The sequence below is a fragment of the Lycium barbarum genome, chromosome 3 (genome assembly GCF_019175385.1).
Source record: "Lycium barbarum isolate Lr01 chromosome 3, ASM1917538v2, whole genome shotgun sequence".
Taxonomy (NCBI): Eukaryota; Viridiplantae; Streptophyta; class Magnoliopsida; order Solanales; family Solanaceae; genus Lycium; species Lycium barbarum.
Window position 1 is genome coordinate 122,961,501 of NC_083339.1, and position 27,323 is coordinate 122,988,823.

General features: G+C 38.6%; 2 non-coding genes and 2 pseudogenes across 2 annotated transcripts; 3 read left to right on the forward strand and 1 right to left on the reverse strand.

The window, feature by feature from the left end:
• LOC132632177 (subtilisin-like protease SBT3.6) overlaps window positions 1-16,398 on the forward strand; it is a 38,768-nt pseudogene extending 22,370 nt beyond the window's left edge.
• On the forward strand, window positions 136-241 carry LOC132634448 (small nucleolar RNA R71). The gene has a single exon (XR_009580171.1). It is a non-coding gene; the product is annotated as a small nucleolar RNA R71 (small nucleolar RNA).
• Window positions 11,028-11,133, reverse strand: LOC132634417 (small nucleolar RNA R71). Its single transcript, XR_009580143.1, has one exon. It is a non-coding gene; the product is annotated as a small nucleolar RNA R71 (small nucleolar RNA).
• A 5,793-nt stretch (window positions 16,399-22,191) lies between the features above and the next one.
• LOC132632179 (subtilisin-like protease SBT3.4) lies at window positions 22,192-26,430 on the forward strand (annotated as a pseudogene).
• The last annotated feature ends 893 nt before the right edge of the window (window positions 26,431-27,323 follow it).

Below are 27,323 nucleotides of genomic sequence, written 5' to 3' on the forward strand. Positions count from 1 at the left end.
GTCAACTTGTTGAGTATTATGGTCACTCGTCGGAAGGTCTTGTTCATAAAACACCCATCAGCCGCATTGTTGGCCACTGACTGTGTCACTGGATCTAACCCTCGGTAGAACTTCTCCATCAATATATTTTCCGGAAAACCATGATTTGGGATCTTCTGCAGATAATCTTTGAACCTCTCCCAGGCTTCATATAGTTGTTCCCCCGGTCGCTGCTTGAATTCATATATCTTATCTCGAATCTCAGGCTTCTTACTAGGAGGATACCACTTTTTAAGAAAGACAGTAACCATCTCTGCCCATGAAGTAATTGAATTTCGGGGCAGCTTCTCGAACCATGTTCTTGCCTCTCCAGCTAAGGAATACTTGAATAGACTCAACCGAATAGCATCTTGTGGAACATTGTTCTGGATGTGATTAGCACACACATCCACAAAATTTTGCAAATGACGTTAAGGGTCATTCTCGGTAGAGTTCCAAAAGTACCCTTCAAGTTTCAGCAGCTGGTAAAGAGATGAGTCAATTTTCACAGTAGCCGCTCCAACTCGAGGTTGAACAATAGCAGATGCATAGTCCTCCTCTTGAACCAGTTCAGCAAAAATATTCTCATCATCAGATTCATCCGTTTGATTGTTCAACCGATTCACCTGATTACCCGCACGCTGATTCTGCTGATTTTGATTCATGATCACCTGGTTTACACAGAGTGGCAAACAAGGTGTGATGGAATAAGCAAAAGACTTTAATCAAAGCAAACACTATTTAGTAATTTCAAAACCGTATTCCCCGGCAACGGCGCCAAAATTTGATACGCTCAAATTACACCTATAAATTGTATAACGCGGACGTTGTCAAATATAGTAACCCAACAAGGTTGGGGTCGAATCCCACAGGGAATATGGTGTGAAAAGGGTACCAAAGTCGTAGATGCTAAGTTCTAGGTCTAATGTCTTAATCCGATAATTTGTGTAAAAGTTGGTTTGTCTATGACTAGTTGCTAAACTATTGCTTTGGTGAATATTTATGGTAAAAGAAACTAAAGTTGTGTCCCCGACAGATAGAGCGTATGATCATGGGTATTGATCTTGATATACTTGTCATGGATCATTATATGAATGCACTTAATCTCTATGTGAATCTCTACTATTTCCCAATAAATAAAGATTATATCTTTCTATGATTTTCCCAAATATAAGAAAGTGATTATGAAGAACGATTAATCATGCCAAGTAAATTCCTCTTATCCCTAGTTGAATTTATTAAACAAAGTTTAAAGCTTTGAGTTCTTGTTAATTATTCTTACCAACCCTAATTATTTTTCCAAATAAATTTAGGGTTTATGGCTTTAATCAATGTTTGCAACCATTAATTATGAATGAAGAATGAAGAATAATTAAACCCTAACAATCCATTATGTGTATATCAATCACAATCCCAATCACAAAACACCCATCATTGGGTTCACAACCCTAGTAAGGGAATTTAGTTACTCATGACAAAGAACAAGAAATACGAAATTGAAGAATTCATAATTTCTTACTTTCGAATGAAAATGGAATTGACAATACTTGAATTGATGTTTGAAACTTCAAAAACTAGAGAGAATTTAATGTTCTAAGTCAAGAGACAAAAATATATTGAATGCCGTCTATTAAAAACCCTACAATGACTATTTAAAGGTTTTGGAAACACATAAGTTACAGATTTTGCACTTCAGTCCCGTCATGTTGAAATACGGTCCGTAAACCAGTTTACGGACCGTAAAGTCAATTTACGACTCAGTCGTCCTTCAGCTGCCTCTTTTGAAATACGGACCGTAAAGTGATTTACGGTCCGTAAACTGCATGCTCGTCTTTCACTTTGTCAAAACTCAGCCTTTCTGCCAGGTGCTTGAATGATTAAATACGTGATGGAATACGGACCGTAAACTGCAATACGGTCCGTAAACTCAGCTCGTAAACCACCATCTTTGCAGCTTGACTCTCTGTTGCTGAGATCCTTTAATACGACCATGGAATTCGACCCGTATTGTAGAATACGGACCGTAAACTTCAATTTACGACCTGGTTTTGCACTTCAACTGTGATTGTGCCGAATCTGTTCCTTCACCTGAAAAACACTAAAAACCACGTAAAATCACATAGGCTTGCTTAAAAAAAAGTAAAACTTATAGTCAAAAAGCATCGATTTGGCGTAAAATCACGCCACATCACAGGTCCTATCCCTGACGATGTCAAAGCTTACCAAAAGAAGAAATTCTTGAGAGATAGTCGTCAATACTATTGGGATGAGCCCTATTTATTCCGCACTTGTGCCGACAACATCATTCGGCGATGTGTGGCTGAATCTGAGACCATGGACATCTTGAAGGCGTGCCACGACTCCCCCGTGGGCGATCATCACAGTGGGAACCGCACAACAGCCAAAGTGCTTGAATGTGGCTATTATTGGCCCACCATTTATCATGATGCTAATTTAATGGTGAAATCTTGTGACCAATGTCAACGCCAAGGATCAATTGGGAGGAAGCACGAAATGCCCATGAATTTTGTCATGGAGGTTGAACTGTTTAATGTGTGGGGCGTCGACTTTATGGGCCCCTTTGTAAGTTCTCGTGGTATGCGATACATCCTTGTCACGGTTGACTATGTGTCCAAGTGGGTTGAAGCTGTAGCATTGCCCAACAATGATGGCAAGAGTGTCACCAACTTTCTCAAAAGGAACATATTCACAAGGTTTGGCACTCCATGGGCAATCATTAGTGATGGTGGCACTCACTTTTGCAACAAGCATTTCGCTAATCTCTTAGAGAAGTATGGAGTGCAGCACAGGGTGGCAACTCCTTACCACCCCCAAACTAGTGGGCAAGTTGAAGTCTCAAATCGGGATATTAAGAGCATTTTAGCAAAGACGGTTAATGCAAACCGAACTGATTGGTCATCTAAGCTTGATGACGCTCTTTGGGCTTATAGAACAGCTTCCAAGACACCCATTGGTACTTTCCCTTATCGGCTGGTATTCGGTAAAGCTTTTCATTTACCTGTTGAACTCGAACACAAGGCTTTGTGGGCATTAAAAAAATTAAACATGAATTGGGACGAAGCAACCAAGCTGCGGTTGTTTCAAATGAATGAAATGGATGAGTTTTGGCATCATGCCTATGAGAGTGCTAGTTTGTACAAGGAAAGGATGAAACACTATCATGATGTCAAACTTCTGAAGCGAGATTTTCAACCGGGTGATTCGGTGTTGCTGTTCAATTCGAGGTTGAAACTCTTTCCGGGAAAGTTAAAATCGAAGTGGTCCGGCCCTTTCACTTTGGTGAGTCTGTCACCCAATGGGTCAATGGAGTTAAAGTCTGATGACGGGACGCGTACCTTCAGAGTCAATGGTCATCGGGTTAAGCACTACTATTGGATGGTTGATGGTGACAAAATTGTTGATGCTCACCGGTTAAAACATGGCACCGGACCTTAGCATCCAATGAGGTATCACGTCAAGCTGTGACGTTAAACCAAGCGCTGTGTGGGAGGCAACCCATATTTACCGCTTTATAAGTAGTTTAAATTTTGTATTTCATTTGTTTTCTTTTGTGTTTTTGATGTGCTAATGTGGTAGGATTTTGAGAACCGAAGAGGCCAAATAGCTGCTGAGTTTTCCCAGACGAGACGCTCCACGTTACGTCCCGTAACTCAGGTTACGGTCCGTATCATGTAGTGTAATACGAGAAAAGAAAATCCAGAAATCACTGAAGGTTGAGAAAAGGTGTTACAATCCACATTACAGACCGTCTCACAGGATACGGTCTGTAACGTAGCACAGTAACTTTAAGGAAAATCTGGGCATTCACTGGAAATTTCGAACATATTACGGCCACCATGCGACGGCCCGTAACCTGTGTTACGTCAGGTGATACGGACCGTAACACGAGTTACGGTCCGTCGATTGCACTGCTAGGTCATTAATGAATAAGTGAAACGGGGTCGTTTGATGGACCGTAACACAAGATACGGCCCGTATCTCATGATACGGTCCGTAACAGGTAACGTAACTATCGGAAATGTTTAAATACATTACCCGACGGTTCCCATTTCAAATTAAAAGGTTTCTTCACACGTTTTTCAATTCCCTCTCCCTCATAAATCCTATCTTCTCTCTTCATTCTCCCTTCTCTTCATCTTCCACCCCCCTCATATTTCTTTCCCAACAATTGCTATATCTCTTGTCATAATCGTTGCGTAAATTCAAGTTTCATCTCAGCATCGACAACTATCAGGTATACCCATGTCTTGATTCTTTTTTCTTCGATAATGTATCAACAAGATTGCATCTCTCATGACTAAATTCATATGCAATGATTTGTAAGTTATGTTTTGAATGTGTGGAATGGGTTTGAATCCCCATTGAAAAATTGAGCGGGATTTCGTAATTGTTGGGGGCGGGGATTGGTATGTGTGTTGTTTAAGAGACTCGTGGGCACAACCATGTTGTTTCCCACTGAGTCGGAGGGCATTCCGATCGAAAGTTTCATTCGTGAAATTATTAAATCGGTTTCCCCACCAACTGTTTGATAAAAGTCCTCAATGAAAATTTTGGTAAAACTGGGTGAAGTCTGAGTAACCCGAGATATGTGAGGGGGTAAAATGTTGTTTTATACCATACCCATAGATCATTAAGTCGAAAATCTTGGCCTCGTGCTTAAAACGAGAAATTTTGGCCAAGCAATGTGTTTGTTCATCTGTTGCCCGTCATTCTGTGTTACGGACCGTAACGTGTGTTACGGACCGTAACATCGCACCGTAACACCGAGAATTCCCATGACAACATTCTGGAAATTTGGCTGATGTTACGGTGGGATGTTACGGACCGTAACACAAGTGACGGTCCGTAACATCGAACCGTAACACCTCTCAAATTTCCAGTAAACTTTCTGGAAATTTCAGTCGTGTTACGCTTCCATGTTACGAACTGTAACACATATGACGGTTCGTCGAATGTGTTACGGTCCCTTTGCTTAATTGAACCATTTGAGTTACGGTTGAAGATACGGCCCGTAACACCAACGACGGTCCGTCGACTGTGTTACGGTGCCAGGACTAATTAAAGTCCTTAACTTGAAGTCATAAGGTGTCTAATTGAACAACTTCTCATACATCATATCTAACTTTGCCTTCCACAGGTATGGGTAAACCACGACGATCAAAGAAGGCTTCACCTAAAGTCGCGAAAAAAGGAAAAGGTCGTGCTGCAAGCAAAGTAACCTCACGGCTGCGCGATGACGATCTAATAAAGGACGCCAGGCCTACAAAGAGGCCAGTCGCACCTAGAAAGCCACCCCCACCAGTCGCACCCAGCCAGCCAGACCCACAATCAGAAAGTTCCTCCTCGGCTGAGGAGTCGAGAGAATCGAGCTCGTCGAGTTCGTCGAGCCAAAGTGAACCCCAGCGGGCTGTCACACCAACACACTGACCTCAACCACCCATTAGACAGCCTGCTGCGGAAGAGCGCGAGCAGGAAAGGCGAGAAACCGACATTCGAATGCAGACTATGTATGAGCAGGCCCTCCGGTTTTCTGTGGAAGGATCTGAAGATTTGTACAACAAGGGGTGTGAGCTGGTAAAGAATGAGGGGACGGACCCAAGGCGGAGTATTTCCGAGGAATGGAACGTCATTTTCGATGGTCAAGAAGGATATACGGCCATTCGTGATACTATCCGATTCCATAAGCTGGAGTTTTTGAAAAACCCCGTGAGGTCCTACATCCCGGTTTTTGTTAGGGAATTCTACGCTTCGTATGGGGCTGCTGTATTCAAAGCAGTGAAGAAAGGGCAGCGAGCAACTCAAGTGCCGGCAATGAGTGAGGTATTATTCTGGAAAAAAAAAGATAGATGTCTCTCCGTCGGCCATAAATAAAACACTATTCGGGGAAGATTATATAGAGCCTACAGCAGCGGAAGAAGGGGAGTTTGCATACAAAATTGAACAGAAGGATACAATCCCCATCCGAAAATGGGTAGCTTCAGTTATTGCACGGACGACAGATCCTGAATGGGCCATAGTGCCAAAGTTGTCAGCCACCACGCGGATTTGGAAAAACACCCTAACGCCAGAGGCAAAGTTTTGGTAGCAGATTGTTCTGTTCCGCATCCGTCCTACCCAATCAGATAATTATTTGACTCCAGACAGGGCTGTTCTTGTGGCTGCCATAATGTCGAGGTATAAGATCAACTTCAGACGACTGATAGCTGAAGATCTCCGAGAGAGAGCCACTCAGCCGGCCACTTCCCTCATTCATCCATGTCTGCTTACGCTACTATGCTTGCGTACAGAACCAGAACCCCTACCCCATATCGATCACAGTATGATTGCCAGCCATATTTATGACATCACAAAGGGGAAAGATGATGTGTTGAGTCAGGTTTCAGTGCCCTCTGCATCGTCTTCTGAGGTGCCGGAGGGGCCTATGGGGTCAGATGTTATACCCTTGGCTATCATGGGTGCTGAGGAAGCTGCTGCGGGTCAGCCCACAGATTCTGAGGCTCCACCGGCTGCGTATGCTACACAGCCCATGCCAGCTCCAGCCGCGCCTACTTCGGGTGGCCCTACCTCTTCCACTGGAGCAAGCCCAGCACCAGCTCAGCCAATACCAGGAGTCCCACCCGAGCTTGCGAGAAAAATGATATTCAATCGGGAAAATTTTGGGGCAGTGGTCCTGCAAGCGGATCGCACAGATAGGCAGGTCAAGCAGATCATGACTGAGCTAAAATTATACACAAAAAGGGTTATTGATGCAGCGCTGCGACCGATAAAAGAACAAATGGCTGCGGACCACCTACAAATCCACTCCCGGATAGATGGTATTGAGAGCAGGATGACTGAGCTGACTAGGACACACCCTGCTATGGAATTGGGCGCTATTCGGAGTGAGTTGCGGTCTGCCAAGGATGATGTGCAGAAATTGAAGGCCCAGGAAGTGGCTGTGGCGACAGACCAGCTTCCTAAAGTACACACGGAGTTGGTACAGAGCCTATACCAGCCGGTTCAGAGCCTACTAGGGGATGATGACAACGAGGACACGGTTGAGGAACAGCACGACGAGGAGTTGGAAGAGGATATCCCTCTTTGGCCAATGGGAAACGGAGCAGAGCATCGCCAGATGATGAAAACCTCGACCCCATTATCCAGAACCTTGATCCATTTACTGATTTGCACCCACAGAATGAGGAGGAAGAGCGGCGTACTTTGAAAAGGCTCTGCCAAGAGTCCCGGCTGACTCCTGACACCGCAGGAGCTACTTCTAGCTCAGCCCAGCCCATTGAGTCGGCTCACCATACTTCTCCCCCACCCACTGCTGCAGATCCGAGCGCCTAATGCGCTCCAGGGAGGCCCTCCGTTCTTTTAATGCGTTATATTAATGCCTTGAGGGCAATGCATGCTTTTAAGTTGGGGGTGTCGGTAATTGCTGATTTGTTATTGGGATTGCTGTTTTAGTATACTGGATATTGTTTTTGTTTTGGTGGGTATTTTATCCCAAATTTGTGATAGTAAGCATGTGTTTAAGACAATTGTTATTGTTTTGTTTTATTGGTATTGTTTTTATTAGCAAGTATGTGTTAGGACGTTCTTCGGCTGTTCTTTGCTATGTGTTTCTATTCCCGAAGAATACTATGTGTATGTTGAACCTAGCATGTTTAGGATGTTTAATATAGAAGTAAAGTAATGATGACTTACAAGTTCAATGATATCCCTCCGAAAAATAATTTGTGATGTACATTAAAAATGAGTTGTTGATATTGGCATGTATGGTTCTTTTAATGACATTGCAAAGAAAGGGTGTTTATGCATGTGAAATCTTCAAACGGAAATGAAGTCGGAGTATTTAAACAATCCTTATGCCATTGTGTTGTGAGTTTTTAGCTTTTATTTGCATATGATGCTTGCAATCTAGAACTTGCCCGGTTGGTCGTGCGTGAATTCTAAGGAGAATTTGATTGTGAAGTGATTTTAGGCTTTCTTTGTATTAACCCCAAAGTATCTTAAATGAGCCTGGCCAGTACAGAAAATGATCCCTAGTCTCCCATTTTTGAGCCTATAGACTTTTTCTTCGATTAACCATGAACTAACCTCTTTCCCTTCTGTGAATAAACCCATTTGGCACCAAGTCCCTCCTTGACACGGAAGAATGACAAATGAGGCTAAAATCCTAAGTTGGGGGTGACAAGTCAAAAATGCGGAAAATGAGGCTAAAAGCCTAATTTGGGGGTGATAAGTCAAAGATGCGAAAAATGAGGCCAAAGGCCTGTTGGGGGTGATCACGAATATAAAGGGACATAATTCAGCGTGGATATATATATGTATGTATATACAAAAAAAAATAGATATAGAGGTATATAAGTTCTAAATAAATCCACTCTAAAGATGGAGGGTTGGAAATGATAAGAAGAATGGTGAATGAAGTCAAAAAGAAGTGTCGAGGAAAGTGAGTCACCGATACCCAAATATTCATCTTACCCGTCCCTAAGCCAATGTTACAAGCCTAAAAAGTCCTAATGTGATCACGATCAAATTGTTCAAAGTTGAATGCATGGAAAATAAAGGCAAGCCTATGGTATGTGCACGCATGGTATGCAAATTTCTTTGTGAGTGTGAGTGTTCTTCTGTCTCTTTAGTCTTTTGTCCCATTTATGTCGTAAATATGCGTTGGGACATTCTTTGGTCTATGTGAGGGCGTAAGGATTGTAGGTTTCGAAGTAACTGGCTTTCCGGAAGTTGAAATTCATGTGCATAGAGGCCCCCGTACTACGATTGTGTCATTAATTAAGGTTGCATAGTGAATTGCAATTTTTCTGAAATGTGCGTCTTGTGTCACAAATAGGAGATGGATAAGAGCCTAAATAGTTTTCTTGAATTGAAGAATCCGTGCTAGAAACACATGCCAAAACCACCGTAGTCATTCTTATTTTGCTAAGATGTCGTGTGTTAGTAGCGAGTGTTGTTGTAGTTGCTTGAGGACAAGCAAAAGCTTAAGTTGGGGGTGTTGATGTGCCGTGAATTTTGGCACATTTTATGCCTTGTAACTACAAGTGTTGCTTGTTTTTAAGTGTTTTTACATTGTTTCTTATGATATTTTTGTGTTTTATAGGGTTGATTAACTAAGGATCGGAAATGAGATGGAAAGTTGAAAAACGGACAAATTGGAGCTAAATGACGGTCCGTCACTCATGTTACGGACCGTAACGTGATCCGTAACTCATGTTACGGTTCGTACCATTGAACCGTAACAGGGCCTAAATTTCCAGAAAGTTTTCATTGCAACCATCAGTGTTACGGTGTGGTGTTACGGTCCGTAACTCATGTTACGGTCCGTAGCATATCACCGTAACATCAGCTAAATTTTCAGAAAGTTTTCAATGAAACCATCAGTGTTACAGTGTAGTGTTACGGTCCGTAACTCATGTTACGGTCCGTAACATATCACCGTAACATCAGCCAAATTTCCAGAGAGTTGCCAAGTAAATTCACAAGTTACGCCTCAGAAGGACGGACCGTAACACAGGTTACAAGCCGTCGCATGGTGGCCGTAACATCAAAGCTGACAAATGACGAACTGAAGGACGGACCGTAACACAGGTTACTGTCCGTTACGATGCGGCGTAAGGGTAGTTTTGTCCAGAAATTTGGCGCGATTTTTGGCTCTATAAATACTTAATGTAGGGTTTTAATTCATTATTCAGATTACTTTTAGAGGCACAAACCCTAGGTCTTTAATCTTAGAAGTGGTTGGAGCATTTAAGGCAACAACTTCACTGTCAAACCACTTATATTTTCATTGTAAGTGTGTTATGTTAATCTTTAAGCTTTTTCTGTCAACAAACATTATGAGTAGCTAATTTCAATTCAAAGGTTGTGAATCCCATGATGGGTATTATGTGAATGGGTTTCTATTATTGATATATGCATAATGGTTGTCGTTATTTATTCTATCTTTGAGTTGTAACGTAGGGTAATGATTGCAAGCATTAGCCGAAGCCATTATATTGACTTTTCTTGGGAAAGAGAGTCAATATTGGTAAGATTGAATAACAATGACTCGAGGCGTTAACCCTCGTTTAATAGACTAACTTAGGAATAAGAATAAGTCTTTAAGAGACCAAGTGCATATTCATAGAACAACCATTAGAAGTATATCACATTGAACCTGAAGCATAATACCTAATCAAATTGGGGAACACAACCTTAGTCTCTCTCTCACATTAATTACATTTTAAGTCAAAGTATTCAGTTACATTATTCAACAATCAATTCAAACTATCCGGAATAGGATTAAAGCATTTAAAGACTGGTATCGCATACGATTAGTACTCTTTTCTCTCCATATTCCCTGTGGGATTCGACCCCAACCTTGTTGGGTTACTATATTTGACAACGTCCGCTTTACGCCATTAATAGGTGTAATTTGAGCGTATCAAATTTTGGCGCCGTTACCGGGGAATACGGTTTAGAAATTAGTAATTGTTGTGTACTGTTCTTAAAAACTTTTTCTATTCCATCACACCTCGTTTGCTGTTTTAGTGAACCAGGTGAATATGGCAGGGAGACCCCATCGCAATCAACGAAACCAAGGGGGAATCCAAGTGAACCATCCTGCACCAGAAGAAGAGGAGGATGAGAATGTATTTGCGGAATTCATCGATGAAGCTGATTATGCTTCTGCTGTAGTTCCTCCTAGAACGGAAAATGCTAATTTCAAAATTGATAGTTCTATCTATCAGCTATTGAAACTTGAAGGCTATTTCCGAAATTCTTCGGAGGACTGTCCACTTCGACACCTGAAGAATTTCGTGCATGTATGTTCTCAACAATCTCAAGGTGTTGTTCCTGTTGATGCACTGCGGTTACGGGTTTTCAAATATTCCTTGGCTGGCCAAGCAAGGGAATGGTATGAAAAGCTCCCCAGCAATACTATTCATATCTGGAACGAGTTAGCCAATATATTCATGAAAAAGTGGTTTCCACCAAGCAAAAAGGCTGAGCTTAGGGACAAGATCTTTGAGTTCAAACAACTTCCGAGGAACAACTATATGCAGCATGGGAGCGTTTCAAATATTATCTAACTCAATCTCCGACTCATGGATTTCCGGATGCTATCCTCACCGAGAAATTCTATAAGGGGTTAGATACCATGAATCAAATTGCTGTCAACACTGCAGCTGGGGGATGCTTCATGGACAAATCATTTGTCAACATCACCAGGTTGCTCGATAAGCTTACTACCCACAACCAAGCTTGGAATTCTAGTGATAGTGAAATCCTATCTTATGGTAGTCCCTCTATTGACGCGGAGGCCAAATAAAATCATGAGCGAGATCATGCTTTCGCTCAATTGCAAACCACCGTGGATTTATTATCAAAGAGGCTTACGGAGAAAGAGGCTAAGAGTGTGAATATTGTCGAAGAAATGCCACCTCATACTCCAGGAATGTACCAAGTCTCGGAAGAAGCTTATCTAGAGGGGTAGCCACAACGTGAGGATGAAAATTATATCGATCACCCTCAAGGGGGTTATCAAAAGTCATGGAGACCCCAACAACAAAGCAATCAGTATGGTCGAAATGAATATGGTGGTTCAAACAGAAGGGATTACAACAATAACAATTATGGTAATCGGAATTCAAATGCCTATGTTCCACCAAAAGGCCGTACGTCAAACTCTCAGAATTGGTGAGAAAGTCCTTCCAATGATCAAGGAACCTCTCGGATGGAATCTATGCTTGAAAATATATTGGACAACCAGCAAAAGAGTGACAAGAAGATGGAAAATTTGACCGAAGTGGTAGGCTCTCACACCGCTTCGATACATAAACTTGAGTCACAAATGAGAGATCTCTCTAGTGAGCAACACCCACCTCAAAGAGGGGGCCTTCCTAGCGACACAGTTCCGAACCTAAGGAGTAGTGGAGGCGATCACATTGCATCATGCAAAGCTATTTCCACTAGAAGCGGAAAGATCCTTGATGCGGTAAAACAGAAAGTGGTTGAACCTATCAGTGTCAAGCCGACTATTGATGAGATTATTGAAGAAGAGGTCGAGGAAGAAATAGAGGCACCAGTTGAAGTGCCTATTGTTATGGAAAATGAGAAGGAAGCACACCCTAGTGTTCAAAAGGGTGACGAGGAGCCAAGTGTTGAAAAAGCCACCGGAGAAAGCTTTCAAAAGAGTAAGGTCACGGGGGCAATCAAACCCTTGACTCAAAATTATAAGTCTCCTCCTCCGTTCCCACAAAGATTGATGAAAAGAACGGAGGATGCCAAGTGCCAACGATTCTACGACCAATTGAAGGGGTTGTCAATGACTGTTCCATTCCTAGACGCATTCCAGGAGATGCCGGGATTTGCCAAATACTTGAAAGATTTGTTGATAAAGAAAAGGGCAGTCAAGCATTTAAAGACTGGTATCGCATACGATTAGTACTCTTTTCTCTCCATATTCCCTGTGGGATTCGACCCCAACCTTGTTGGGTTACTATATTTGACAACGTCCGCTTTACGCCATTAATAGGTGTAATTTGCCTTGGCCTGTCCACATCTGCTCCTCCAACAAACCTCCTTCATCAAGCCAACATGGGAGATGGTATCATCATAGGTGTCCTTGATACAGGTGAAACTCTTTCTTTATTTTTTCTTGATTCTTTATGTACGGTCAAAAGGAAAAATAATCCTTTCATTAGTGCATTCATAAAGACGGTAATTTAGTATTGGTAAAAATGTACCAAATGCAGTACAAAGTCACTTATTATGTTTTCACAACTCTAAGATAAACTACTCACGCAAAATGCAGGAATATGGCCAGAAAGTGAAGCATTCAATAACAAAGGCCTAGGGCCAATACCTTCAAGATGGAAGGGCCACTGTCAGTCTGGTACTAAATTTGATGCAGCTAAGGCATGTAACAGGAAACTAATTGGAGCAAAATACTTTTTAAAAAGTTATGAAGCAGAGCTTGGACAGCCGCTAATCAAGGATCCAAATTTTCTTGAGTTCATTTCACCAAGGGATAAAAATGGACATGGCACACACATATCAAGCACCGCAGGTGGATCCTTCTCACCATCAAATGCAAGTTACCATGGACTTGCTTATGGTACAGTTAGGGGTGGTGCACATAAGGCACGGATTGCTAAGTACAAGGTGTGTTAGCTTACAGCTGTAGTATGTTCCTCTGCTGATATAATGATGGCTATTGATGACGCAATTTATGATGGAGCTGATATTTTATCCCTATCCATTGGCTTAGAAACACCTCAGTATGCTGATGTAGATATGCGAAGTGACATTGCTTTTGCATCCTTCCATGCTGTCATGAATGGAATTACAGTTGTTTGTTCAGGAGGAAACGAATGACCATATCCTCAAACTGTAGAGAATACATCACCATGGATCTTAACTGCGGCAACTTCTAGTATTGATAAGTCCTTTCCGACACTCATTACATTAGGAAACAATCGGACTTTTGTTGTAAGCTCTCTTACTTAATTTAACATATTTGAAAAAAAAAAACAATAAGTTAAAAGAATTTTGTAATTAATTTGTTATAACTGACATTATTATCTGTAGGGTCAATCCCTGTATACTGGAAAGAAGACTGGTTTTATTAGCATCGCACATCCAGAAAGCTCTGATCTTGAAAGTAAACGGTATGTTCCTAATAAGATACTGTAATTCATCAATAAATATCCAAATCAAACAGCCCTATTTTTCTTGTTATTTTATGCCATTTGAAGGGATAATTATGTGTCTTCAAAGATATTTTTTATATTAATTTTATTGTTGCAAGCTAAAATAGCTTAAGTTCACAGAATTTGAAGTTTTTGCGACAACTTGAATACAAATGATACGTGGACGGCTGGAAAAGTAGTGCTTTGCTTCCTTGATAAAGGGAATGAAGTTCGATTTTCCATCAACTCGACAAGTTGTCCAGGAGGTTAGAGGCTTGGGATTAATTGTTGCTAAGAACCCAACCAGAGCCCTAGATTATTTCGCTTCTGACTTTCCAAGTATTGGAGTAAGTACTGATGTTAGAGCTCAAATACTCGATTACATTAGATACTGTAGGTAAACGAAAACTTTAGATTCTTTTCCTTTTTGCTATAGATAAATCTCAAATCACTTCGTTTAGTGCTTAAAACCATTGTTAAAAAATAATACAGGAAACCACAAGTAAAGCTAAATCCCACCCGAACTCATGTTGGGAAACCTGTTTCAACACATCTTGCGTCCTTCTCATCTCGAGGTCCTAATTCTGTTGCGCCTACCATACTTAAGGTATGGCTTTATTACGCATCTCGCACACTATGTGGCACTCATTAATTCTAATATCGCATCACATTTCTAAGTAAATGTGGGATGTTGTAACCGGATATAGCAGCTCCCGGAGTCAATATATTGGCTGCCATTCCTCCTGAAGAAACTCCATACGAATTGGAATCAGGAACGTCTATGGCAGATCCTCACATTTCAGGCATTGTCGCCTTGCTCAGGTCACTGCACCCACATTGGTCTCCAGCTGCTATCAAGTCTGCACTTGTTACAACAGGCCTTTAGAAAAATCCCATTTGTCCAACAAGTTTCCGTATCAATTTGTCTTGGAAATTCTAATGCTTGAATTAATTATGTGCATGCAGCATTGATAACCGACCCACATTCTAGAACCAATTGTATCTGAGGGCAATCCAAATAAGATTGCTGATCCATTTGATTTCGGTGGTGGAATCGTGAACGCAAATGGTGCAAAAGATCCCGGCCTGGTCTATGATATGGGAACCTTTGACTACATTCTTAATTTGTGCTCAATGGGCTATAACAATAAGGCCATTAGTGTACTCATTGATCAAGCTACATCTTGTCCAATCAAAAGGCCTTCCATTCTTAATGTTAATCTTCCTTCTGTAACCATACCTAGTCTCAAGAAAACAGTTAGTATTAGAAGAGCAATCACTAACGTCGGACCAGTGAACTCCAAATATAAGGCCATCATTGAGCCTCCACTGGGCATTACCATAAAAGTAAAGCTTGAAACTTTGATATTCAACTCCAACACCGAGAAAATCTCTTTCACTCTCACAATTTCAACCACTCACAAATACACCACAGGCTATTATTTCGGGAGCTTAACTTGGATTGACAGGGTGCACCAAGTAAGAAGCCCTATATCTGTGAGAACCGAGTTCCCAGAACTTGTTGGCTAGAGTAAAGGATGGATGCAAGAGTTTGCTAATTTATGATAAATTATTTATCTCAACGTACTTATGTAATCTATGTATGTACCAGGGGATTCTCTTTTGAGCTTCTATGCATAATAAGACTTTTTATAATTATCCTCCCTTTACTATAACTATAGCAAAAGAAGAATCTCCCTTACAGTGAGTTAAAAATTGAAGTCCAGAACTACAGAAACTGGTATAAATTATCAGTAGTAGACTAAAATACTAGACCAAGTAAAGGGGAACGGATCATTCTTTAAATAGAATTAAATTTTGATGAATTCGTTTTGGAATGGCTGTGTCCACAAAGATTAAAAAAAAATTCAAGCTAATCAGAAGCACGTTGTACTTGAATAGTTAGTATCATTTATTCCATTCCGTTGTTACCCGGGAAAATAAAATGGACAAACATCTTTTTTTTTTTTTTTTGGTTAAAAGACAAACATATTTCTAAGCTACCAGAAAAGTTGATGAAATGCATGAAGATCCAAACAACACGATATTTAAAATACATACAGAATTGTTAGTTTACCAACTAGGCAAGAGAAAATATCAAGATAAAAACAAAATAGAAAAGATCCCACGCCAATGTTAATAGAAAAAACGGGAGACAAGAAAGTCTAAGAATTTTGTAGAAACCCGATAACCACTTTCTACTCCGCTATAGAAGCTAGGGATTTTTACATTCTTAATCACCCAATTCAAGCTTATTATCAAAATGGGTCATGTTTTTAAGCCTTTATTCGGGTTTGCCCATCATTGCAATCGTCAGGAACGTGCTTGTAATTTCTGGCGTGGAGACCAGACTAATGCAATTTTGCTTAAAAATCTGCAAGCACGTCCTTGATGATTGCGATAATGACTTATGATGATTCATTAGGAAGAAGACAAGGTGACAGAATAAAAGATTTGGAGCGGTTGGAGGAGCAACACAAGGTGAAGAATCAGATTTTTATAGGGCAACATCTTTGAAGATTCCATAATTTCAAAAAAAAAAAAAAAGGACTGGCTCTTCGTTATTGCTTATTTTGGTTTTTTACTATTTAATTATTATCATTTATAATATCATCATAGAGTCTTAAAGTATGTTGTAAACTCTATGATGATTATAGAATATTTAGCTCTTTCTTCTTCTTATATTTACACGCATGTTAATTTGTAGAAGTTTTTTCGCCTTAATAAGATTAGTAAGGTAAGGCCTAGCCCCCTTTGCTTGTACTTTTTTCTTTGAGTTTCGCTTATTATATAAATAAAAAAAACTAGCTCTAGTCACCTCGCCTAGTGAATTTGCTTTTTAAAAAAAAATCTTTAGGAGGTCTAAGCAAAATTCTACTGATTGCCAAGATTTCGTATTAGTATGCTGAAATCCTTGTAATCTATCAGAATTTGTGACTACCCAGGTTATCATCATATATAACATGTTGTGCAAAAATTCACCAACTCGTTTTAATTTCAAAATTGATCCGGATGACTTCGAATTTGATATACAACTTTCTAATAGCAATCCAAACATTTTCCAGTAGTTAGATTCAACTTAAATCTTCAAAAATTAATAGACCCACTTTGTCTTCTTCAAAAATTAATTTTTTTTTCGAAGCTCAACAAACCCAGCAATGGGGTCTTCAATTTGCTCCAACCAAAAGAATTTAAATTATTAAGAATAGACAATATAAGCTGAATGGAACATTACCCACTCAATATAATGCACAAATAAACTACGGAAGGAGAAAAAGATGAGAAGAAGAAGCAGGGAAAGAGAAGAGAAAGACGGAGGATAAGAAATTCTGGCGGAAGTCTTTTTTTGCTCAACTTTTCTTAATAAAGATATAAATTAGACACCGGCTTTTAGGAATGTCATCCCGTGTAAATTCTTATTATTATTGATTCAAGTCATTTTGATACGTCCGAATTCAGCTAAACCCTTTATTCCCCCTCCCACAAGTTACATTGAAAGTCGAACAAAATCTCATGTTTTTGCGGGGAGAAAAGTTAGACAACATGTGGTAGAACATTTGCAAGCTAATAAAAAAGCAAAGATAAGACCAATGATCTTTTGGAAAGTAATGATGATAGAAAGATACAACATTGTCAAAAGATGATCACTCATATTGCTGCATGGGGTACCCCTAGATATATAACAGTGTGAACTTCAAGTTAATCAATAATCACTCACATTGCCCCGCCACATTGGGCACCACATACTAATAATGGAGGAAGAATAATGTGGATGACTCACATTGCAATGAGGTACCACCCACTAAACTTTTATTAAAGCAACTAGTATTCGGACACATATCATGCTAATAGTAAGAATCTTTTAAAATGATATAAAATGCGGTAGAATTTTATGTTTAAAGTGTTCAAGCCATATATGTCAATTGGATTAAGAAAAATGATATGTAGATTTTCGTCTCATCAAGTCCACAATAGGAATATAAGACTAAATATTGTTGAAATTTTTATAGCCATAACCTGCACAAGAATAAATAGACAACTAAAAACATGAATTGGTAATGTAGTCCTTTTTGTTGCTCAAGGACCGACTCAACTACTAAGTAGGAGTTTGGACATGCGATTTCATCTCATGAGATAAAATCTCAAATCATCCAAAAAGACATGATTTGATATTCCAAATCATGATTTCAATTTTTTTAAATGCAAAAGTTGACTCATAAGTTTATATTTTATAAAAAGAGATCCATAAATTAGTAGATATATTTACCAATCATGTTTACCAACCATTTATATCAAATATTAAAAGATCTACAAGTTGACAGTATATTTATAACAAATTTACTCTTACCAGCCATGTGTGAGGATTACATTAAAGAGTAGTTACACTACAACTTATGTTCAATTTTCCATTACATTGAACTAAAGTTTGATCAATTAATGTTATATTTTTTAGAAAGGTCTTCTACTAGCGTATTAATTTTGTTATGAACTATGACTTGCTCATTTAGTAAGATTGTATAAGAACTGGAAAGTTATGATGGTTTTATAACTTGTGGGATTTTTATGTCTACAAAAAAAATACAACTTAAGAAATTCAAATTGCATGTCCAAACAAACCTTCTACTTCAAATCATGTCCAAACAAACCTTCTACTTCAAATCATGTCCAAATGGCTCCAAATTACTTTTAAGTAGTTCTGATAAGGAAAACAAAAACAATACTATTGTATTAGATAAGAATTGAAAGTCGATAAAAATTACTCTCATCAACCACTAAAGAGGAGACTGTACCTTCGGTTGCATAAAAGCTACTAGCAAGACACCTAGCAATGAATTTTTCAAGGTAAAAAAAGAAATTACTTAATGATATTTGACATAAAGATTAGGGAAGTTGAAGTGACTTAAGGTGTATATCACTCTTTATAGTGCATTTTCTAGAATTTGACATAGAAAATGAAAAGTTACACAATGGTCGGAAGCTTAAAGGAATTAAAACGATGAGCTAGGCAAATGGAAAACTCTTTAGATTTCAATTAATTTTAAATAGAATTACTCATCTACTAAAAATAATTATTATTTTGAATGATAAAATATCGAGCATTTGTATATTAACCTATTTCTTTGGCCTTTGAACCTCCTGAGATAATTATAATAAAATGTGTTAAAAAATAAGATATTTTTATCCACCATCACATTTCTATTATATAGAAGAGCTTAGTTTCGACATGTTTGCTTCCGTGTCATTAAATTTAAAGCTGAAACAAATTTGACTTTTCTTTCACTCTTTCATCCTCTCGCAATCTCCATTCCATAGCATTCTAACGCTTTCTTCCTCACTCTCGCAATCTCAGTTGCTAACCCTTCAATCAAATTCTTAAAATGTGAACTACAAATACAAAGAACAAAAAAAAAAAAAAAAAAAAAAAAAACAACACATTCCTATGAGCAAGCTTCAATGGCATAAGGCTAACAACGAATTATATACAGAAAGTCTTAAGTCTTTTTTTTCCCTATTCTTTTGATAAGGTAAATTGAAAAAAAAAAAAAAACCTAATGTAATAAATAGTCAATAATTGAGCATACAAAAATTTAAAAGCCTGGAAAGCAAATTGACGAAGGCAACTTTTCAACGATATAAGGAAAACACTAAGACGCCAAGCTCCGACATTCGAGTAATTGAATTGTTATCTATCCCCACAACCACATAGGCAGACCTCACAGCTTTTGCCGCAGATCTTCTTTGTCTTGACATTGTTTCACTGATTTAGAGCTCCTTTAGTCTTCTACACACAAGAATTGTTGCATAAGGAATCTTTCTGTAGATAAATTGAGAGGTCTCTATGAAAATAGTATTAGAAGAGTACTTGAGTTTATAGGGTAAGAATTGCAGTTTTGGAATATGAAAATTCACTTAAAAATCTGAAAGATCAAGTATTAAAACAAACACTGACAGGATAAAACGTGAACATTAACTTTGAAGACTAATTACACGCATCATGTACATATATCTCCTTTCGTGTTGGATAGTTACGATTTTGTATTTCTTTTTCTATTGAATTTACTTAGTTGTATACGAAATCTTTAGGAATTAAATTGAGTTTGAAAGATGTAAATGTCTTTCAACTTCTGAATGGCATTTTCGTAATTCAACTTTTAACTTAAGAGCTTCCTACTTTTGGTATAGCAGTCCCTCCGAATCAAAAAAAGAGTTCACTTAGCCATTTGCAAGCCCTTAAGAAACTCCTCACTCCAAGAAAAAAATATGTAAATTGACTAAACTACCCCTAGTTAAATAGGCATTGAGATTTGATCACATAACACTTAATAGGGGCAAATATGGAAAGATAAGGTTAATTGTTTTTTTGATTTAATAAGTAGACGCTTTTTTTATCCAAGAAAAAAAGTTAAGTGGACACTTTTTTTTTTATCCGGAGGAAGTATATGATATGATGAAAGAGAATTTTAAACTTACCATTAGTAATAAACTACTTAATTATGACAAATTGATTCTTGAGACAATGTGTTTCACGTTAGACTACTTTTTTTTGTAATCCCCCAAAATTTGGAAGTATCCTAAGCTTTGTTCCTTCTCTCGATTGCGATTGCATGACGTTTCAATTCCATGTTCTGCTCACGGACACACTTCTCTAATTGTTTTTTTCATATGAAAGGATGCATATATATTTCCACTATTCTATTATATGTGACATATTTTTAGAGCCCGTTTGGATTGGCTTATAAGTTGCTTATAAACTGTTTTCAGCTTTTTTGAGTGTTTAGCTGGTCAGCTTAAAGTCATTTTGTGCATAAAATAAACCAAAAAAATAATTGGGCCAATTTGGCTTAGCTTATCTAAAGCAGCTTATAAGCTGAAAACAGCTTATGAGCAAAAAAAAAAATAAGTTAGCTTACCCAACTTATTTCTTTTTGGCTTATAAGCTGCTTATTTTAAGCCCATCCAAACAGGCTCTTAGTCCCTTATCAAAAGAAATGATATATTATTATATCTTTGCGGCAATTTAACCTTAATTTTTTCATTTTATTCTTATGACATGATTTTATAATCACACAAATATTTATATCTTAGCTTAGACAACAGATTTTAAAAGTTCTTTTTAAAATCTGAGGCAATTCATAGAAAATGGAATAAAGGGAGCTTGTCACACGAATTCTTTTGTACTGGACTTTCCAAAAGAATCATTTTCAAAGAAAGGAAGCTCAATTGGTAAGAGGCGTATGAAAGGAGCCAAAGGTTCCGCGTTCGAATCCCGAGGGGCGCGCTGCAGCGTGATGTATTGCACATAAATCGAACGGGTTGTACCTTGGCATAGACAGTTCCTTAGCAGGGGGGCAACCCGCAGTCAAGACTGTGGATCCTCAAAAATAAGGCGCCTTTTTTTTTGAGGATCCACAGTCTTGACTGCGGGTTGCCCCCCTGCTAAGGAACTGTCTATGCCAAGGTACAGCCCGTTCGATTTATGTGCAATACATCACGCTGCAGCGCGCCCCTCGGGATTCGAACGCGGAACCTTTGGCTCCTTTCATACGCCTCTTACCAGTTGATAAGCACTTCTAATTTCTCGTAAGTTTGGTCCACACACTATCAGTCTATTATAGAGTTTGGCAAAAGTTAAAGTACTTTAAATTAAAAGGCTTCTTTTTTAAATGTAGCTAAAGAAATAGTAAACAAAATAAAAGATTTTATTTTCATTTGCCCATCAGTGGACCAAAAACGCACATGGTTTCATCTGCCGTCCTTTTTGCCTGTGTTTTCACATATAAAGATCTAAATTAGGGATATCCTGCTACAACATAAGCTATTTATTTTACTCTTCAAAAGTATAGTACTTAATAAATACAGAGGGACAGTGGCACTTGATAGTCAGTGAAGATTTCAGGTCTTAGGGGCCAAACCGAGATTTAAATTAGTTGGGCAAATGCTGCATTTAAAAGGGAACATCACACTAAAAATCCTACTGTACAAAATTTCCTTTAAATGGACTTTGTTGGACCAACCTTTTCCATATGTAATTGTTAAACCTACTTTTCTTTTAGAAAAGCTACTATTGACCACTAAGAAATTTAAATAAGCTGAAACATTTACTACTGAGTACTAACCACTAAGAAACTTAAATAAGCTGAAACATTCATGACTTTAAGCTCGATACAAGAAAAATTGGGACTTCTTGAGGATTCGGTCCCGCTTTGATCTCAGTGAAACAGAAGGATAATTGACATATTGATGTTAAGAAACGATGTAATATTCCGGTGAGAGAAATGGTATTTCCAGCCAGAGTGACTTTTTGGGATAATTGGCACAATATTGATAGTTTTGTTGGAAAAACAAATACAGAAGTGACTTTAATAGAGCTATTTGCACCAGTAAAACCAGTCACGAGTTGCAGCTATAAAATTAATGGAAATGACACCAATACTTAGGTGTCTTTTCTACTGTTTAATAGATATAATTCAAACATGATACATTCCCAACATTACTTAATGCTCTTCATAATCAGCATATCGTCAGCCCCATGTCACTCCTCTAATTCATTGGACGTATTATATTACCAAGGCATAATTGAGCTAACTTTCATGATGCCTCTGTCTTTTAGATCGTAACATCAAGAAGAACACGTCATGCTCAGATCCCAAATTGCTCGTTTCCGTCTATCGAATCGCTATAAATATTGGAGATCAATGGCAAAGATTATCCCCCTCTTTAACTGGGCTTATACACCATTGACATAGCACAAAATGAGCATCAACCACTTTTTTCCATCTAAATTGGCTTTCACTGCTCTACTCCTTCTCTTCAACTTTTCAGACTTCTTAGGAATTCAAGCAAATACTGAAAGCAATGTGAGTAGATATTAGAACACTCTATTCTGCAATTTAATTTATAAACACATTAGTATTTTGCTTCACTGTAAAACTTATATCTGAAATAATTGTTAAATGTAGGTTCACATCGTTTATATGGGAGGTAGGAAACACGATGATGTTGAACTCGCAACATCAGCTCACCTCAATTACTTACTTCAATACTGGGAAGGTAACTAAGGAAAGACAAACATATTGATTTTTTTTGGTCTCCTCTATACTTGAAACTCCTAACTAATTTATGCAGACTATTAATTGCTCCTTCATAACTTTATGTTTTCTCCTGATGAAGTCAAGAAGCTGCACGAGATTCAATCATCTATAGTTACAAACATGGTTTCTCCGGCTTTGCAGCCAAGTTAACGAAATCCCAAGCCCAAAAGATTGCAGGTAAATTGTAGTACTTTGCAATCTCTCTACACGAGTTATTAAAGTAGGACTTTTGAAAGTTTGTTAAATAACAATAGATAGAGCCAGGAATTGAAGTTTATGGCTTCTGGATTCCAAAAAAGGACAGCCTATTGGATTCTGATAAATTATTTATACATATTGAGTGGATCTTTAACAGAAATACAGGGTTTGGATCAAAGTTACGAGGTTCTGCCGAACCTGCAAATAACTGTAGCTCCGCCCCTGAATGAAATAGTTGTTGGTTAAATTTGGTGTCTCGGTTCCGATTGGCACATAAAAGCTAATTAACAATGAATTCAATTGCATTCTCGTGACGCATTCCCCTTGTTGATCTGTTGCAGAATTACCTAATGTGCTCCATGTAGTTCCGAATCACTTTTACAAGTTGCACACAACAAGAAGTTGGGATTACCTTGGCCTGTCCACATCTGCTCCTCCAACAAACCTCCTTCATCAAGCCAACATGGGAGATGGTATCATCATAGGTGTCCTTGATACAGGTGAAACTCTTTCTTTATTTTTTCTTGATTCTTTATGTGCGGTCAAAAGGAAAAACAATCCTTTCATTAGTGCATTCATAAAGACGGTAATTTAGTATAATAGAAGGAAAGATTATTGCATAGTATTGGTAAAAATGTACCAAATGCAGTACAAAGTCACTTATTATGTTTTCACAACTCTAAGATAACCTACTCACGCAAAATGCAGGAATATGGCCAGAAAGTGAAGCATTCAATGACAAAGGCCTAGGGCCAATACCTTCAAGATGGAAGGGCCATTGTCAGTCTGGTACTAAATTTGATCCAGCTAAGGCATGTAACAAGAAACTAATTGGAGCAAAATACTTTCTAAAAGGTTTTGAAGCAGAGCTTGGACGGCCAGCAACCAAGGATCCAGATTTTCTAAATCTTGAGCTCGCGTCACCAAGGGATAGAAATGGACATGGCACACATACATCAAGCACTGCAGGTGGATCCTTCTCACCAAATGCTAGTTACCATGGACTTGCTTATGGTACAGTTAGGGGTGGTGCACTTAAGGCTCGGATTGCTATGTACAAGGTGTGTTGGAATTGGTTGAATGGACCATGTACCACTGCTGATATAATGATGGCTATTGATGAAGCAATTCATGATGGAGTTGATATTTTATCCCTATCCCTTGGCGCAGAAACACCTCAGTATGCTGATGTAGATATGCGAAGTAACACTGCTTTTGCATCCTTCCATGTTGTCATGAATGGAATTACAGTTGTTTGTTCGGGAGGAAACGAAGGACCATATCCTCAAACCGTAGAGAATACATCACCATGGATCCTAACTGTGGCAGCTTCTAGTATTGATAGGTCCTTTCCGACACTCATTACATTAGGCAACAATCGGACTTTTGTTGTAAGTTCTCTTACTTAATTTAACATATTTGTAAAGAAAAAAAAAAAAAAACAATAACTTAAAAGAATTTTGTAATTAATTTGTTATAACTGACATTATTATCTGTAGGGTCAATCCCTGTATACTGGAAAGAAGACTGGTTTTATCAGTATCGCACATCCAGAAAGCTCTGATCTTGAAAGTAAACGGTATGTTCCTAATAAGATACTGTAATTCACCAACAAATATCCAAATCAAACAGCCCTATTTTCTTGTTATTTTATGCCATTTGAAGGGACAATTATGTCTCTTCAAAGATCTTTTTTTATACTAATTTTTTTGTTGCAAGCTAAACTAGCTTAAGTTTACGGATTTTGAAGCTTTTGCGACAAGTTGAATACAAATGATACGTGGGCGGCTGGAAAAGTAGTGCTTTGCTTCCTTGTTAAAGGGGATGAGTTAGATTTGCAATCAACTCCACAAGTTGTCCAGGAGGTTGGAGGCTTGGGATTAATTATTGCTAAGAACCCAACTGGAACGCTGGATTATTTAGCTTCTGACTTTCCAAGTATTGGAGTAAGTACTGATGTTGGAGCTCAAATACTCGATTACATTAGATACTCCAGGTAAACGAAAACTTTAGATTCTTTTCCTTTTTGCTATTGATATAATCTCCAATCACTTCGCTAGGTGCTTAAAACCATTGTAAAAAATAATGCAGGAAACCACAAGTAAAGCTAAGTCCTACCCGAACTCATGTTGGGAAACCTGTTTCAACACATCTTGCGTCCTTCTCATCCCGAGGTCCTAATTCTGTTGCGCCAACCATACTTAAGGTATGACTTTATTACGCATCTCGCACACTATGTGGCACTCATTAATTCTAATATCGCATCACATTTCTAAGTAAATGTGGGATGTTACAGCCGGATATAGCAGCTCCCGGAGTCACTATATTGGCTGCCATTTCTCCTGAAGAAACTCCATACGGATTCGAATCAGGAACGTCTATGGCAGCTCCTCACATTTCCGGCATTGTCGCCTTGCTCAAGTCACTGCACCCACATTGGTCTCCAGCTGCTATCAAGTCTGCACTTGTTACAACAGGTCTTTAGAAAAGTCCCATTTCTCCAACAAGTTTCCGTATCAATTTGTCTTGGAAATTCTAATGCTTGAATTAATTATGTGCATGCAGCATTGATAACCGACCCACATTCTGGGGAACCAATTGTATCTGAGGGCAATCCAAATAAGATTGCTGATCTGTTTGATTTCGGTGGTGGAATCGTGAACGCAAATGGTGCAAAAGATCCCGGCCTGGTCTATGATATGGGAACTTTTGACTACATTCTTTATTTGTGCTCAATGGGCTATAACAATAGTGCCATCAGTGTACTCATTGATAAAGCTGCATCTTGTCCAATCAAAAGGCCCTCGATTCTTGATGTTAATCTTCCTTCTGTAAACATTCCTAGTCTCAAGAAAACAGTTAGTATTAGAAGAACAATCACTAACGTCGGACCAGTGAACTCCAAATATAAGGCCATCGTTGAGCCTCCACTGGGCATTACCATAAAAGTAAAGCCTGAAACTTTGATATTCAACTCCAACACCGAGAAAATCTCTTTTACTCTCACAATTTCAACCACTCACAAATACACCACAGGCTATTATTTCGGGAGCTTAACTTGGACTGACAGGGTGCACCAAGTAAGAAGCCCTATATCTGTGAGAACCGAGTTCCCAGAACCTGTTGGCTAGAGTAAAGGATGGATGCAAGAGTTTGCTAATTTATGATAAATTATTTATTTCAACGTACTTATGTAAACTATGTATGTACCAGGGGATTCTCTTCTGAGCTTCTATGCATGATAAGACATTTTATAATTATCCTCCCTTTACTATAACCTGTAGCAAAAGAAGAATCTCCCTTACAGTGAGTTAAAAATTGAAGTCCAGAACTACAGAAACTGGTATAAATTATCAGCAGTAGACTAAAATACTAGACCAAGTACACGGGAACGGAGCATTCTTTAAATCGAATTAAATTTTGATGAATTCGTTTTGGAATGGTTGTGTCCACAAAGATTAAAAAAAATTCAAGCTAATCAGAAGCACGCTGTACTTGAATAGTTAGTATCATTTATTCCATTCCGTTGTTACCCGGGAAAAGAAAATGGACAAACGTTAAAAGACAAACATATTTCTAAGCTACCAGAAAAGTTGATGAAATGCATGAAGATCCAAACAACAAGATATTTAAAATACATACAGAATCGTTAGTTTACCAACTAGGCAAGAGAAAATATCAAGATAAAAACAAAATAGAAAAGATCCCACGCCAATGTTAATAGAAAAAACGGGAGACAAGAAAGTCTAAGAATTTTGTAGAAACCCGATAATCACTTCTACTCCGCTATAGAAGCTAGGGATTTTTACATTCTTAATCACCCAATTCAAGCTTATTATCAAAATGGGTCATGTTTTTATGCCTTTACTCGGGTTTGCCCATCATTGCAATCGTCAGGAACATGCTTGCAATTTCTGGCGTGGAGACCAGACTAATGCAATTTTGCTTAAAAATCTGCAGGCACGTCCTTGATGATTGCGATAATGACTTATGGTGATTCATTAGGAAGAAGACAAGGTGAAAGAATAAGAGATTTGGAGCGGTTGGAGGAGCAACATGTTATACCCCATTTTAACCCGGGAGTTGAAGCGGAGTACAACATATTGGTGATTCCTATATTGCTTTGTTTTAAGGAGTCGCCACCTAATTGATTTTACGGTGAATTAGGACACCTAGATATTAACTAAGGTAAAGCTAAAGCTAAACCTCTGTTAATGGTCTGCTTAACCAGTGTAATTCTAGATAAGGGTTCTATATTATCCTAAAGGGAAGGGGTTAGGCATCCTTTAGAATCCGTTAACTTACGGTTATCCGACCAAAC